Source organism: Rhinopithecus roxellana, chromosome 10 (assembly GCF_007565055.1).
Source record: "Rhinopithecus roxellana isolate Shanxi Qingling chromosome 10, ASM756505v1, whole genome shotgun sequence".
Lineage (NCBI taxonomy): Eukaryota > Metazoa > Chordata > Mammalia > Primates > Cercopithecidae > Rhinopithecus > Rhinopithecus roxellana.
Window position 1 is genome coordinate 135,683,201 of NC_044558.1, and position 17,458 is coordinate 135,700,658.

The 17,458-nt window shown below is 36.2% G+C and overlaps 1 protein-coding gene across 11 annotated transcripts in view; it reads left to right on the plus strand.

Moving 5' to 3' along the window:
- CCDC91 (coiled-coil domain containing 91) overlaps positions 1-17,458 on the plus strand; it is a 346,963-nt gene that overhangs the window by 18,296 nt on the left and 311,209 nt on the right. For 2 of the 11 annotated variants that reach the window (XM_030939611.1, XM_030939614.1), the window contains exon 2: positions 12,306-12,372. The exons of 7 other annotated variants lie outside the window; for them this stretch is intronic. The gene's annotated coding sequence lies outside the window, so the exon portion shown is untranslated. Of the gene's footprint in view, positions 1-4,939; positions 4,956-12,305; positions 12,373-17,239; positions 17,291-17,458 lie in introns of those variants that run through there. 2 more of the 11 variants (XM_030939612.1, XM_010379890.2) reach the window with 2 other exon arrangements.

Consider the following 17,458-nt stretch of genomic DNA (forward strand, 5'->3'; position numbering starts at 1 on the left):
AGGTTATTGATTGGGAAGGAATGGGATCCTGAAAATTGGAATGGGGATGTATGGGAAGACCCTGATGAAGCTGGGGACTTTGAATCCCTAAATTCTGATGAGTCTTCTTTGCCAATTGAAGAGACCTCCACACCCTTAGTGGGAATGACCTCTTTACCCACCTCCCCTCTGTGCCTCCCACCCCACCAGGGGAATTAATTCTGCATTGCCTAAGGAAACCGTAGTGGCTTTCCCTGAGGAGGTTGCCATGCAAGACAATTCTCAAGACCCCTCCCCACCATTTCCTCTGTTTCTAGACCTATAACTACACTCAGGTTTTAGTAGGCCCATAAAGATGAGACACAAAGTGTGACCCATGAAGACATGTACTACACTCCGAAAGAAATACTGAGTTTTCTATTTATACAAACAAAAGTCCAGAGAACATGTGTGATAATGGATATTAAGGATATAGGATAATGCCAGAAGGAACATAAAGCTGGATTAGACCAAATGTATTGATGTGAGTTCACTAAGCAGAGATTCTGCTGCTTGGGGAATTATAAAAGGCTCTAACACTTTGTTTTCTTCATTTGCTTCCATCGTGAAAGGGACAGTGTTTTGTTCTTATTCCTGCTGGAGTAGACATTGGATATAGATTTCCCTTCCCTACATGCATTGCTTCTACCAAAACTACCAGACATGGATTTAAAGAATGCCTTATCTACTATCATGGTATTAATATTACACACAAGCATTGTTTCTGATCAGAGAACTCACTTCGCAGCAAAAGAAGTGTGGCAGTGGGCCCATGTTCATGGATTTCACTGGTCTTAAGATGGTCTCTACTATAGTGAAAGAGCTGGCTTGATAGAATGGTGGAATGGTTTTTTGAAGACTCAATTATGGTGCCAGCGCCTTGAAAGGCTGGTGCAGGATTCTCCAGAAGGCTGTGTATATGCTGGATCAGTTTCCAATATATGGTGGTGTTTCTTCCATTGCCAGGATTCATGGATCCAAGAATCAAGGAGTGGTACCAGTCACTATTACCTCTAGTGACTTGCTAGCAAAATTTTTGCTTCCTGTTCCTGTGAACTGTCTGGATGGGGGGAGAGAGTAAAGACAACTAAGATGGCGCATTTCCGGGTTCTTCATCACCAACTTACCCGTATGCGGGAAAATGCAGCCCGCGCCCGGGGAAAATGCAGACCAACTGCGCAGGCGCAACGTGAGTCCCATGGAGGAAACCGAAACTCACCTGGCCACGCTTGCAGAACACCCCGACACGCCCGTGTCCCGCCTATTGCCCTCCCACTCCCAAGCCCTAGACAGAAAAGCTGCTCCCGGCAGCCGCGCCGTGCGAACTTTCTCGGCCCCTCATATGCAGACCTAGGAACCTCGCCTGAGAACGCCGGAGCGACTTCCTCGGCCTCCACCGAAGGAGGCCGGTGAACCTCGCCCTTCCCCCTTCACATTGGCTAGCTAATAAAGCTTTTGTACTTCGCCTACTTGCCTCATCTCTGGCGCCTGATCTGGTGGTCGCATAAAACAAATCATGAACTTATGCCTTGATGACCCAGAGATCTTAGTTCCAGATGGAGGAATGCTTTTACTAGGAGATAAAACAATGATTCAATTGAATTGGAAGTTAAGATTCTAGGCTGGTCACTTTGGACTCCTCATATCTCTGAATCAGCAGGCAAAGAACAGAGTTACTGTGCTGGCTGGACTGATTGATCTTAACTACCAATGAGAAATTAGATCGCTGTTCTATAATGGAGGTAGAGTATGTCTGGAATACAGGGTATCCCTTAGGATGTCTCGGTCAGTGGAAAACTACAACAACCCAACCCAAGCAGGAGTACTATGGCCCAGATACTTCAGGAATGAAAGTTAGGGTCACCCCACTGGGTAAACAGTCACAACCAGATGAGGTGGTTGGTGAAGGCAAAGCAAATACAAAATAGAAAGTGGAAGAAAATAGTTATTAATACCAGCTATTAATACAGAAACAAGGCCTGTAATTGTCATGTGTATTTCCATCTTATTTTGTTATGTTTATGTGTATGTGTATACAATGTAGAAAGTATCTTTGTTTTCTTTCCTCTTTTATTCCCTTATCATGTATATAAGATAGTTTGACTATATATAATAGTATTTAAGTATTGTTAGTTTTACATCCTAGTGTTTAAATTACAGGATATCAAGGAAAATAGAAATATCATTCAAAGTCTTTACTTCCTCTTCTTGGAAAGGGGCTAATACATTTCCAGTTGTAGTCAGGACAGTTGCATCACGTTAGGTGAAATTATGACCTTGTTATTTTCTTTATTTGGAGACTAAATATGATTTGAGGAGATGCAGATGTGTGCCAAGTGGACTTGTGATGCTTAATTTTATGTGTCAACTTGACTAGGCCATGGGGTACTCACAGATTTGATTAAACATTATTGTAGGTATGTCTTTGATAGTATTTTTGGATATTAACATTTGAATCAGTAGACTGAGTAAAGCATATTTTCCTCCCTGATATGGGTAGCCCTCATCCAACCAATTGAATATGTGAATAGAATGAAACAGTTGTGTAATAAGAAACTGCTTCTTCTTGACTGCTTGAGCTGGAATGCCAGTCTTCTCTTGTACTTGGACTGTATCTGACACTATTGGCTCTTCTGGTTCTCAGGCCATTGGACTCAGACTAGAACTTACACCATCAGCTTTCCTTGTCGTCAGGCTTAACACTATTGATTCTCCTAGCTCTCCAGCTTGCTGACTGCATATCTTTGGACGTCTTGGCTTCTATAATCTCATGAGCCAATTTCTGAAATTAATGTTTCTCTATTTACATACACAGATATACTTCCTCTTAGTTCTCTTTTCCTGGAGAACCCTGATTAATATACTTACCAAAAAAGTAGAAAATTCGTTGATTATTTCCTTTTCCAGTATAACCAACAGTTTGTGGTTGGCATGATGTAATGTCAAATATGAAGCTAATAACATTTTGAAATAATGTAGGATTATCTTACCACTGTGCCTATTAAGAAGAGTGGTCTTTAGCTTACTTCATAATTTGCCTTTATTGTTTGTGATATCCCAAAGGCAACTTAAGAAATAAATGACTGTATACTATGTAAAAGGAAAATGAAAAAAAAATGAAATGCTTAAAATGCCTAGTACAAGCAGAATTTATAGTAAATATTTTAGAAAGCCAGACATAGACAGAAGCAATGTACGTACACTGTCAAGCATATGAACATTTAACAACAGTGACACATACCTGTTTTGGCTTCAATATATTTGGTAATTCTCAGGAATTGGTACATCTTTTTTATTTTCACCACATTGCCGTTTTAGGTTATAGAAGATAGTCACTATGCCCCTGTTTTCCCTGTTGAGGGCTAAAATGTTAATCAGATATACTGGGGAAAGACTTAATATACTTAAAATGGAATCTTATGCTGAATAATGCTGCTTAAATTGAAAAGAGAGGAGAAATCCATTAATAGCAATACTTAGTAGTGCTTAATCGTCGTTGTTTTGTTGTTTTAAGTAAAGAATGAGTTAGCATGAAGACTCCAGGATTTCCTCTTTGATCAAAAGCTTTTAGGAGAGAAGAATGATCCTTTGTATATTTTCAGCATTTAAAGCTGTCTAATTGCCACACATTCTTTCCGTTGTGATTGTGTAGCAATGCTGAGGTCTGGAATTATGCAGATCATTTAAGCTTTCTTTGTTGTTCATCAGCTCTCACTACAATCCTTTCTCTGTGTTTCTCATGTTGGATTATATGGCAAGCTTTTGTTGGTTCTTATCTTCAGAAAATGTATAGTCATTTTCTAAGCACAGCACATACGTATTTCTCTTGCAATTCAGTTACTTTAACATGGTTTCAGTAAGTAAAATAAAATATATATAGTGCCTCAAAAATATCACATAATTCAATTATGCTAACCAAAATTGTGCCATCTTTTTGGGAACTTATGTGTAATGAACTGGTGGACTTTGTCTACTCTCCCAGAGGAAGGTAATCATGATAATTGAATAAAACACCATTAATTGGTTTTGTATGTAGAGAAGTTGGGGTGTGTGTTTCTGCGTGTGTATAAACTTTAGCATTCTTTTTATATAGTTATATATTTTTATTCATTCTTAAGGTAATAAGCAATTGTTGAGAGCAGTGTTCTTACAATTGCTCTCTTTGTCTATGAAACTGAAATTTCTTGATGTCTTTAAGTGTGTTTGTTCAGGAGAGAGAAAATCATTGTGAGGGAAGTAAATAGAATGTTACTTTCATGTTAAGGGATTCTTTGTTTTAGCATTTTAGAATATCAACATCAGGGAATATCATAAGCATCAGGGAATCACTTGTAATGATGATAAAGGAAGCAGCACTTCAGAGAATTGCACTTACACATAAAGACCTGTCAGAAAATGTTTAAAATTAGAAACAACTCAAATGTGTATCAACTAGTATCTGGATAAAGGAATTACAGTACATTCGTACAATACTACTCAGCAGTAACAATGAACATTACTACTATTGCTTCCCTGTTACCCAAAGTGTACACATCTTTCCCTCATGATAAGGAATTATGTCCCGAACTAATCTCTTAACGTACTACTAGGAAATATGCAAAAATGAGCAAGATGGTAGTATTGTGGTACTGACAACAGAGGTTCTAGAACAGATTAGAATACATAATTGAATATATGTACATGTAAACACAGAATATATGTATATGTAAACACACAGATTTGAAATTTTTAATTCATTATATCCTTTAAATATCCTGGGGTGGTAGTAGTTTGCAGATAAGCTAAGTTTAGTTGAACATACTTGAGTTATACATAGCTTTTGGAAAAATTTTAGGAAATTTTCTGAAACAGCAATTTTGAACTGATTATTCAATCTTATATTCATTTTTATAGGTAGCCTGCAGATGTTTTCCCGTGTATTTGAGAAGTTGAAGTCAGTAAGTGAATCAAAAGATACTAAGTATTTATTAATTATTTTTCTGTGCCACAAAGGGACAGACTTTTTAGAATTGCTGGAGAAAGGCAGAAGATAAGACCGTAAAGGTAAATTTGAGCCAAATTGTGAAAGGACTGTAGGATTTCATGGTAGGAATAGATTACCAGCAGCAGAGTGGGAGAAGTAAGTATGGGCATGATGAAGGCAACCCTAGGCAGGGTAGGATAAAACTGTATGTAATCATTATTTTATGTAACTACCTGAAAAAAATAAGGCTTTAGTTTGGATGCAGGGTGGTGGTATGCTCTTACTTGCAAATTAAAAATAAGATACAGACGTTTACTAAGCAGAAAGATGATTATAATTTGGAAGAACCTGATAACTTCACTTTCCATGGCAGCTTAGTTTACTGTAGAGAGCTTAAAAAATCTTGATGTAGGTGACATCCTTTTCTTATCATCTAAGGTTGTCTTCCTGTTTACCTATTATAACTGTCCCCTCCTATTCCAGTCTCACTCATTTTCTAGTTTGGTGACTCCATGCTCTGTTCTCACTTCCTCCATCTTCCGTGTTTGATCCCTTTAGATATTCTTTTTTCAAGCTTACCTGCCTGAGACACTTTACATACACATTGCACATCTTTTTCCCCTAATATCTTACTCCTTTCCCAGTTTGATTTTGGTAGCAACTGTAGTTCTACCTAAGAGATCAACTTTTTCTCTGGCCTTTCAAGGGAATGCCTATTAGACTGTTGGTCTACTGTGATCTTTCTACTCCCATTCCTGCTAGAGGAAGGGATTTAGCACTAGTGACAAGCATAGAGGCCATGATAAAAGTCTGTAACAGAAAGCTCGTTTTCATTGCTTCTTTTTGTATATTGTAGTGATTTAAAGATCAGTTTTAATTGAGGAGTATAAATAATTAAAATCACCAGTAACTCCTCAAGCTGAAAGACAAAATAAAAAAAAGAAATCACCAATATTTAGTATATAATTTGATGACTTTGACAAACACTTACATATGAGAAACCACTACAGTATTATGTGGAATATTTAATGACTGCAAAATGTTCCCTTGTTCCCTTAGCACGCTCGGCTAATTTTTTGTATTTTTTTAAGTAGAGACGGGTTTCACTGTGTTAGCCAGATGGTCTCGATCTCCCGACCTCATGCTCCGCCCGCCTCAGCCTCCCAAAGTGCTGGGATTACAGGTGTGGGCCACTGTGCCCTGCCCCCAATGTAATCATTTTTAAGAGTACAGTTCATCAAAGCTTATGAGATATGTATACATTTGAATATTATAGTATCTGATTAATTTATCTGTCATTATGAAATTTTTCCCTTTATACTCTAATTTTCTAATTTGTATAATATTAATATAGGCATTTCAAGTTTCTTTTGATTGATGTTTGCATGGCGTATCTTTTCAGCCCTTTAATTTTATCTCTTGTGTTTTCATAGTAAAAGTGATTTTTTTTTGTAGGTGGCATACAGTTGGGTCTTTTTCATTCAGTCTGCAATCTCTGCTTTTAAATTTAGTCGTTTAGACTACTTACACTTAATGCAATTATCATTTCATGGTTGAATTTAAATATATCATTTTACTGTTTGTTTTCCTTTTTTTCCTTCTGCTTTTTTCATTGTTTCCTGATTTATGTTGGGTTTGAGGATGTTTACTTTTAATGATTTCATTTTAGATCCACTGTGGACTTTCTAGGTATATATCTTTGCTAATTAATTAATTAATTAAAAGCTTCAGTGTCTACACTTTCACAGTTTGGCTCAAATTTACCTTTACAGTCTTATCTTCTGCCTTTCTCCAGCAATTCTAAAAAGTCTGTCCCTTTGTGGCACAGAAAAATAGTTAATTAATACTACACTACTACTATACATCTTTAACCTATTAGTCTATTTATCAGTATTTTTCCATTTTATGTACAGTGTAAGAACTTCACAACAATATACCTTTATTTCATCTCTCATTGTGTTATTGGTACGCAGTTTACTTCTATATATTCTATAAAGCCAACATTTAAAAAAAATTTTTGCTTTATATATTCAGTTATCTTTAAATTTTTATATTTACCCACCTGTTTACTATTTCTGGGACTCCTAATTTCTTTTGTGTAGATTCAGATTTCAATCTGGTTTTATCTTTCTTCTCCCTGAAGAAATTTCCTTGATATTTCTTTTAGTACAGGTCTGGTGGCAGATAATTCTCTTACCCTTTGTTTATCTGAAAAAAAGAAAATTCCTCTTCAATTTTTAAAGGTATTTTTTCTGGGCAAAGAAGTCTGTACTGCCATGTGTTTTTTCCCCTTTAGGTTGAAAGACATTTCTCCATTATATTCTGGTTTACATGGTTTCCGGCAAGAAGCCTACTTTTATTCTTATTTTAGTTCTTTTGTAGTAATGTGTTCTTTTTTTTCTGGCCTAAATGCAAATATTCTCTTATATTCGTTTTCTGCAATTAGATTTTGATGTGCGTTGGTATGATTTCTTTATGTTTGTTCTTTCTTGCTATTCTTTAGCTTCTTGGATCTCTGGTTTTATAATGTTCATGAAATTCAGAAAATTTTCAGCCTTACTTTTTAAAATAATTTCTTCTGTATCTTCCCTTTTTGGGGGTCTCCAGTTACACAAGTTTTAGACCACTTGAAATTATCCATTTTTTCTCAGTATTTTTTCCTATCTGTACTTTGTTTTGAATAGTTATTATCGCTGTTGTTTTTAACTTCATGATCTTCCACAGTGTTTAATATGCTGTTAATCTCATCTTTTATATTTTTTGTTTCAAAGTTCTCCTCTGTAAGTTTCATTTGAAACTTTTTCATATCTTCCATGCCTCTCATCATCATGACCATTTTTTCTCTACTTTCTTAAAGTTATAAAACATATTTATAATAGCTGCTTTTACGTATGCTGATTCTCTCCATCTCTCTCATTTCTGTGTCTGTTTCTGTAAGTGATTTTTCTCCTGGTTATGGGTTATAGTTTTCTGATTCTTTATTTGAATGTTAATTCTTTATTGGCTGTCAGGCATTTTGAATTTTTTTTTGTTGATTGCTGAATTTTTTTATTTTAAATAGTTGTGTATTTTGTTCTGACTCTTTGATGTGTCACTAGCAATCAGTTTGATTATTTTGAGGCTTACTTTTGAGATTTGTTAGCATGGCTCCAGAGCAGCCTTTTGTTTAGGTCTAATAGAGCCCCAGTACTAAGGAGATACCCCCCTGAGCATTCAGCTGAATGCTCCATATATTACTAGGTTTATCCACTCCGACTGATAGGAATACAAACTCTTGCCAGCTATGTGTGAGCTCCAGATGGTCTGTCCACTCACTTTTGTTGTTCTTTTCCTGTCCTTGGGTAATTTTCTCCCACGTGTATATAGGTTAGAACTCAATTTAAGACTTGAGAAGACCTTTCTGTCTCTGGAGCTCTAATTTTCAGATGCTTGCACTTGTAAATTCTAGCTGCTTTGTGAACGCTTAACTCTGCCCCTTTAACTCAGTGAGAGGTCAGCTTTACTTGGCTTCCCCCATCATACACTTTGGAAACTGACTGGAAACTGGAAACTGACTCCAGTTTGTAAGTTTGGCAGTTATAACCTTGTTTCCTTTCTTTTGGGAATCACAATTTTGTACCGTTGTCTAGTATTTGCACATTATTTCATCTTGTACATCTTTTGTTCAGTTTTCTAGTTGCTTTTTCTCTTTTATTGTTCATTTTTCTAGTTGCTTAGAAACTAGAGGTTAAATCTGGTCTTCGTGTGTCCACTTTGGTTGGAAGTAAAATGCTATCTGTATACTGTAATTTATATTTCCTTTCAACCTTTATCATAATTTTACTTTGAAGTAACCACAGTGTGAAACCACAGGGGTGGCAGTGGTTGTGGTGGTGCTTGTGCTGGTGAGATGTCTGTGAGTAAGCTATTGGTGATATATAGGAAGTACCTGTTTTAATTTTTCATTTACTCTGTTCATCTTTTATAATACTTTATAAAGTAAATCTCATCACCCTGTCTGTTAATCTTTGCATAAAATTTATACACTAGGGATATGTACCGTATTTTTTGGTAGTTTTTATATTTTAGACTTCTCACTTGCTATTTTTACTAAGCCTTGAAAAACCAGGCCTTATTTCTGTATCCATAATAAATCATGGTATTCAGCTGCTACTTAGAATACAGTTATTTTACCATAGAATGAATTCTGGTGTACAAATTTTATGTTTGGTTAGTTAGAAATCCTCAGTATAGTTACAGGATTTCCCTTTTCGTTTTCTGCAATGGATCTAATTTAGTCATTCTTTACAACTGTTTTCTTTCTGAGGAGCTGACAATCCTAGGGCTTTTCATCCTTGGCATTGTTATCCTTTTCATTGTGTTGGAACTGTGTAAGATAGCTACAACTGCACCTAGGTGGCCCTTAGTACTTTTGTCTTGGTAGGATTTATATATGTGATAACAAATACTACCAATAACATCATCTCTAAAGATTGAAGACTATAGATACATAGAATTTAAAATTGTTTCTTTTGTGAACTCATCTATTTTTCCATTCTTCTTGTTTCTTCTGGAAATTATATGTGTTCTTTAAGGTTATGCAGGGTCTGACAAGGTGAGCTTTGCCAGCCTGTCCAAGGATAAAGTCAGCTCCTTACGTAAAATCAAAGTAGAGGGGGAAAAAACCTAGTTAATTTTACTGGCAATATGTCGGGAAATTGAAAGCATGATGAAGCCTGTGTTTGCACATAAAGGTGAACTTGTAGCTCTTGCATGTTTCTGGGTTTTATGGTGTTCTTATCTCTCGTAGGGACAATATAAGCCATGTTTAAAAATGATCTTTTGCTTATTTGCTTAAAGGAGTAGGTGGACAATTGGTGATGCTGAAGGTCGAGATAAACTTTCTGTTAAAGTATCTAGTACCTGTCTGATATTTCCATATGTAAATGAGTTTCTTTGTCATCTTTGCATTGTACCCTAGGTAATGCTACATGCTAGCCTGACTGTGGTTTCACTTGGCTTCCTTTTTCTGAGTCTCTACCTGTTCAGTGTACCTAGCTTAGCTTCTAGCATTCCAGTGTAACTACCTGCCACTCATTTCCTGCTTTCTCCTTTTGCCTGTCTCGTAAACAATATTGTCTCCTGTGTATTTCTTCCTTTCTCTTTTGAAACTTACCTTAATATGGTATATCTGATGTAATATCTCACTAGGCTATTATTATGTAATTTGATAAATTGAGTAATTGTATTAGTGATGCTGCTACTGATGCAAAATCAGTTCTAGGATATGTTAACTTATACTATTGTAGTGTTAAGCACTTTTGAGTTAGATTTAATTTAATTTATTTTATCTTCAGAGTCAATTTTTAAGCTTTATCTAGAGTCTTACTGTGAGGAAAAGAAATGTCTTCTTAAAAGAAGTAGGCTCTTACAACTGTAAGATTCTCCTTGGAGAAAATTATTTCTCTTGAAACTCAGGCCATTGGAGGTATGTTTGCAGTGTTTCCTTGGTAGTTCTCAATCAGGTATTTTCATGGATGTTCTGCTTGTCTCAGAAAGAGAGCCTAAAGTGGAGTCTTTTACTTGGGGAATGCTTAAGTGCTCCACAAATCAGTGACCAGAATCGTTTCATTTCGTGCCCATGTGGTTTCTGTGGGTGGTTTGTTGTTTTAAAAACTGTTTCAAAGAAGTGCATTTTTTTCCTGGCAATACGTGTGTATCCTGTGTAAGTATTTTTCATTATTAATAATTTTGAGAAAAACCAACTCCAGGTCATAATGCAGTTGGCATAAGTTAGGGGTTTTGGGTCTGCTTTACCAACAATTTATTAACCTGAGGTTCCCAAAGGGCATGTTTTGCACTGTCACCAACCTTTTTTTGGAAATTATTTTTGTCCATTTTGTGTAAATCAATAGTTTCAAAGAGAAGCTTATGAGACTTTTAGGCTTAATTTCTTCTAGGCTTATATACTGCTATTGGAGGGGTATTTCCTCTCCTTTTCTTTCTCTCTGTATAGAAATTTCCATTTCTGTTTGTGACTTGTTTATGATTCCAGCTTTTTCATTGTGCTTTGATTTTCATCTTCTTCCTCATTTAGGCTTAGTGGTTAGAAATCTTGTCGTTAATTGAATTTCAAAGTGGTTAAGTTTTTGTCATTTTCCATTTTCCTGACAAACAGGGAGGGTTTGCATCTGTAGGTACACTGAAACCTTTAATAATGAACTTGGGTTTAAAGAGAAAGTGAATTAAATTCTTGAGTTATTTCAGAAGTTGTAACATCATGCTATTCACATTTCTGGCCACAGTGAAAGTTTTTGTGAAAGTGAAGTTTTGTAGGAAAAAGCTTCATATGTCATCAGCCCATAGTCTTGGAATGGATCTTTAGGAATTGGCTAGCGCAGAATTACAATGGTAAATAGTCTGCATAAATTTTCTAGCTAACAAGTGAATATTATTTTTAATTAGGAAATAACCAGGAATAAGACTTGAGAGATCATCTCTCCTAACTTACTAATTTAAGAAAGGAGGAAATTAGACCCTAGATATTAGGTGATCATCTTCAAAAATGCTGTAATTTAGTTGGAAGAATTAGGACTAGAGCCCCATGCCCTAATGCCAAGTTTAGTGCTCTTTCCACTACCTTGGGATCTCTTCTCATCCTATTCCAACAAAATAAAAGTTTAAAGTGTAAGATACAAGATTCTCGTTTGAAAATATCCAAATACATTGTATTTTTGCAATATAAAATTGGAGTGATGAGAGAAGACTTACAAATTCATGTGCCATTTTCCCCCTTGATCTGTAAAACAGTAGTGATAGTATCTGAGGTTGTCATTTGGTTATTTTAGGAAGGAAATTGTGTGGCCCTTATTTTGTTTGAGTTTCTTCTTCATCATATTGAGGTAATTTTTAAAAGTTCTTAAGCTAGAAAAACATGCAAATAAGAACCTTATGTATTGGCTGCTGTCGACTGCCTATTTAACATTACCCCTTTTCCCACTACCCGCCTGCTTTTTTTTGAGACAGAGTCTCACTCTTTTTGCCTATGCTGGAGTGTAGTGGCATGATCTTGGCTCACTGCAACCTCCACCTCCTGGATTCAAGTGATTCTTCAGCCTCAGTCTCCAGAGTAGAGTGGGAGGGATTACAGGCACCCGCCACCACACCTGGATAATTTTTGTATTTTAGTAGAGACGAGGTTTTGCCATGTTGGCCAGGCTGGTCTTGAGCTCCTGACCTCAGGTGATCTGGCCTGCCTCGGCCTCTCAAAGTGTGGGGACTACAGACGTGAGCCACCACACCCAGCCTCCCACTGCTTTTCTAACAGATTCTCTGTTTTGTTTAGGCATCTGACCCTCCTTTATGTGACTCAGAGAAAGGAGACCTCATTCTGAGTTCTAGGATTGATTCTGGTAAGTCTAAGTGAAACATAGTAATTCCTTTTCTTTGCTGGCAGCGGGTTTAAGGAAGGGCAGATCACAATCTCAAAATATTTTTGTCATCTTGCTTCTAGCCTGTGGATGAAGCTAAATATAGGAGGCCAGAGCCAAGGGAATTAGAATTTCTGAAGCTCTGACTTGCAGTACTTAATGACTGTTCTAACTTTGGCCTTCTTGTTACATGAGATACTAGTTATACATCTTACTGATTTAGCCAGTTTGATTTTGGAATTCTGTTACTTCCAGATGGAAGTATTTTGTCTCATGCATCTAATACTTGTGAATGAAGATTCATAATGATGTAGGTTTTTGGCAGTTAAATGGTTGTGACTGGAACAGGGAAGACTATTAATAGATTGGAAACTAGGAGAATCTTTTATGAGATTTTTAACTGGGTGAATAATAAAGTCGTGGTTCATAAGGCATCATAAACTAACTGTGATTTACCTTTTATTCTTGTAGCTCCACCTCATTTCTTTTCCCAGTGACCTCTTAAATTCAGTGGATTCTATTTGTTCCTTATCCTCTTTGACCTCTATGACATATATTAGACCTGTCTGTGTCTTTCTGTATTTCTGGTCATGCCTTTTAAATTTTATTTACTGACCTGTTTTCCTCTCCTTATCCCTTGAATAGTAATGGTTTTCTATGGTTTTATTTTTGGCCTAATTAGAAATATAAACATTATTTAGAATGGTTTTATCTTTATAGAAAATTATGATAATAATATAGAGAGTTCTCATAAACCTCACACCTTTTATTAACATTTTACATTTTTGTGGTACATTTGTTTAAATGAATGGCCAATATTATACATACTTATTAACTAAAGTCCATACTGTGTTAATATTCCCTTTATTTTTATCTACTGCCCTTTTTCTGTTCCAGGTTGCTGTCTAGGTTACCATATTACATTTAGTGGTCATGTCTCCTTAGGCTGCTCTTGGCTGTGACAATTTCTTAAACTTTACTTGTTTTTGATGACCTTGACAGTTTTGAGGAGTATTAGTCAGACACGTCTTGGCTGTGATGGTTTCTTAGACTTTACTTGCTTTTGATGACCTTGACTGTTTTGAGGAGTATTGGTCAGACATTTTGTACATTGTTCCTCAACTGAGATTGATATGTTTTTCCTCATGATTAGACTGGGGTTAGGGTTTTTAGGAGGAAGAGCATAGAGGTGAAGTGCCATTTTCATCACATCGTATCGAGGGTATTTACGATCAACTTATCATTGCTAAGCTGTAACTTATTGTGACTTATTGTTGATGTTTACTTTGATCATTTGACTAAGGTGGTTTTTATTAGGCTTTTTCACTGGAAAGTTATTCTTTTTCTCTCTTTCCGTATTGTACTCTTTGCAATGAAGTCACTGTGTGCAGACCACACTAGATGGGGAGTTATTTTCCACCTTCTTGATAGTGAAGTAGCTACATAGGGTTTTTTGGAATTTTTCTGCATGGATGACCATGGATATTTATTTTCTACTTTGCTGGGCCAGTTTTAAAATTGTTGATGTATATCGATAATTTCTGAATATGTTTATCCTAGTGATTATTTCTACCACTTTTTTTGAACTCTTCCTCTTTCCAGTCAACTTCCTATTAGACCTTTTCCTTTTGGTCTTTTGTTGAAACCTCAAACTCAAATGTGTCCATATTGCCTAAGCCCAAACTAATTATTCTATACCTCATTTATTTCATTTTATGCCTTTTTACACCCAAACTTGCTTTTTCTTCCCACTTACTGAAGGTAGAAACTGATGGGATCCTTTAGTTTTCCTTTTCCTTATTCACACTCCCTTATTACCTCTTACTTTGGATTGTTAGTTTATTGCATAGATTTCCCTCAAACTAGCCTATTCTACTTTCACACTGTTATCCACATTGCCTTATAGCCGTTGTTTTCCATTACGCATGTCACTTACTCAAAATATGTCTTATTTCTCTTTTCAGAATTTTTCAATGAGTTCTGTGTTTGCCTCTAATTGATTTTAGGTAAATTACTTGATCTCGCTCTAGCATAAGTTTTCTTATTGAAAAAGAGGAGGTGATACAGGAATTTTCTAAGGATTAAAAGTGATAGTGTGTCTAAAGAGTTTAGGAATGGGTCTGCAACAAATTAGTACACTCTAAAAGACAGTTATTTTTATTGTTCTTTGCCTCCTCCCAAACTCCTTATCATGACTCCTCATAATTTTGCTTCTAGCCACCTATCTAGTATCTTCATTTGTAGTTATTCTCCCACCATAGATACCTTATCATTCAACAATTCCGCATTATTTGTGGTATTTTTGGTTTGCTATACTATGTGCTTTATAAACCTGTCCTTTTGGCTATGTCTTCGCCAGGAATGTGCTTATCTTTTTTGACGAACAGGAAAATTGGCTTTTACTTATTCATAGTATTTAACTTAGATATCCTCACCGATGGAGAGTACATTACTATCTTTCTCAGTTGTTGTGTAGATATATTGTGTACCATATATATGTTTGCAAGTCTGTCTTTCTATTAAACTGTGATATCCAAGGACATAAGGACTTAATTTAATTCATTGTATGATTCCTAGCACTTAGTATTCACTCTATTAACACTTGTGTAGATTACCTCACAAATACAGAATTTTTATTGATGGTAACCAGGTTTCTGCTTGAACCCTTCTAATAGCAGAAAATTTATAGTTGGAGAGCCAGTGATTACTTGTGGACAGACCTAAATTTTAGGAAGTTATTTTCATACAGGTTTGAAATCTGCCTACCTTTAACTTTCATTTGTCTGTTCTCTGGACCCGTAAAGAGTTAGTCTCTGCATTCAGCATTTTCAAGTATTTGGGTACCAAATATGTGTTAAGCACATTTCAGAAGTCTTTTGGTTGGAAATGAAAGAAAGCTGAAACATGTTAGGTTAAAAGAAAGAAATTTGCTCATTAACTTTGATTGTCTCCAGAGTTTTTGGTTGTTCACCTCTACCAGGAATACATTTTTGAGGATGCATCCTTAGTATGGGTATATTTATCTGTACATTTGATACATATATGATTATAACAGTACATTATGTACATTATAAAACACAGATTATGGCACTTTTCAAAGGATAGTGCAACATAAAAGTATCTTATTTTATGCGTTGTAGTCTTTTCTTCTCACATTCTGGTGGATTGTCTTACACATCGCTCTTCTCGGAGGTGTATACATACCATTTTAAAGGCCACCTATATATGTAATCAAACTCTATTATGGGCAGGTTTGGAGCTGGTCTTAGAGATGACTGAAGATAGCTCTAGGAGTTCTACTTTTTTCATTGCTGCTACTACTGCTGCTTCTTTTTTTTAATGACTTTACTCTTTCAGACTGGCTTCTTCCTGGGGCTAGGACCATGGTTGCTGCTGGCTTTGGGCTAATTTATTCACAGCTTCTATTGATTAATTCAACAAATTATGAATGGAGTGCATATCCTGAGCCAGGTACTATTCTAGGTGTTAGAAACACAACAGAGAGTATAAAAAAGAACAGTTATTAAAGTGGTAAGTGCTATGCAGAGAATTAAAATAGAACGATGTGACAGTAATTAAGTGACTAGGAAAACCTTTGTCTAGAAGAGACATTAAAGCTGAGATATGAATCAGAAGAAATAGCTAGCCATGTAAATATCAGGAGGAAGAGCATTCCAGGGACTGGCTAGGCAAGATTTCTAAAATGAGCCTGAACTTTTGCATGTTTGAGGAAGTAAGAGAAGGCAGTTGTTGAGTTTAGAACTTAGTAGGTAAGGAGAGTTTTGTGATCAGAGAGAAACAGGGTTTTTCTTCTTCCATCTCTAGTTGGAAACATCCCAGGGAAGGACTCTGATTGATCCAGCTTGAGTCAGTTTCCTGTCCCTAAGACTGATTATTAATGGTGGGGACATGTTTTGTTTTGTTTAGCTTATGTTGGACTAATTGTCTATGTTTATGGCCAGAAGAAGGTTTGGAGGAAGGGTTTTGAGTTGAAAAAATTAAGAGATGCTACTTATTATGGACCTTGTGAGCCAAGAGCTTTTCATTATATCAGCTAAGAGAGAACTCTTACTATCTTACCCTACTTGAAGATACCTATTCTTTATCTTTGTTGACTTTTTAATCCAGGCTAAACTTTTCATTATTCATTCTTCTCGGAAATGATTCTTTAACCACAAGTATTACTTTAACCTCGCATTGTAGTTCTGAGGGTGACAGATGGAAAGACAAGATGGAAATGTCAGTATATTTTAGGTATAAATCCTTTCCATTCCCTTAATGTCCATTTGTGTATAAAGGATATGTGTAATCTGGAGTCATTCTGTACTTCATTGCCTAAGGCAGGGAAATTGGCCAATGTATTTTTGATAGTGCTTCTTAAATTAAGTTGAAAACTCAATCCTGCAAATGTTCTGGGTAAGCAAGTTTTGGGGGGCATATTTTTGCTTCTTGGCTTTTGGTGGTATTAAAAGCTTTGATAACTTTGGTAGTGAGGTTTGTATGGTTGGAATTCTGTGCAGCAGTGAGTGGACATAATATTAAATAGTGGTATTTACTAGTGGGAGCAAAACTGAGTACTAAATTTCGATGTTTCTGAAATGGTGTCGTTGCAATAGGTCAACAACTACCTGCATATTTCTTGAAGTCACTGGAAATAGGTGCCTAAAAAGAAGCAGGAGGCTAATTTCTACAAAGAATTGAATATGAGATATATTCTTATTAAACTGTAATAATTATGTATTTGATTTTTTAAAAGAAATTATGTTTTTTTTTTTGGAGACAGGGTCTGGGTCTTTCACCCAGGCTGGAGTGCAGTGGTGTGATCATGGCTCAGTGCAGCCTTCACCTTCTGGACTCAAGTGATCCTGCCACAACAGCATCCAAGTAACTGGGACTATAGGTGAGCACTACCATGCCCAACTAAATTTTGTGTTTTTTTTTTGTAGTGGTGGGGTTGCACCATATTGCCCAGGCTGGTCTCAAACTCCTGGGCTCAAGTGATCTGCCTGCCTCTGCCTCCCAAAGAGCTGGGATTATAGGCATGAGCCACTGTACCTGGCTTTTATGC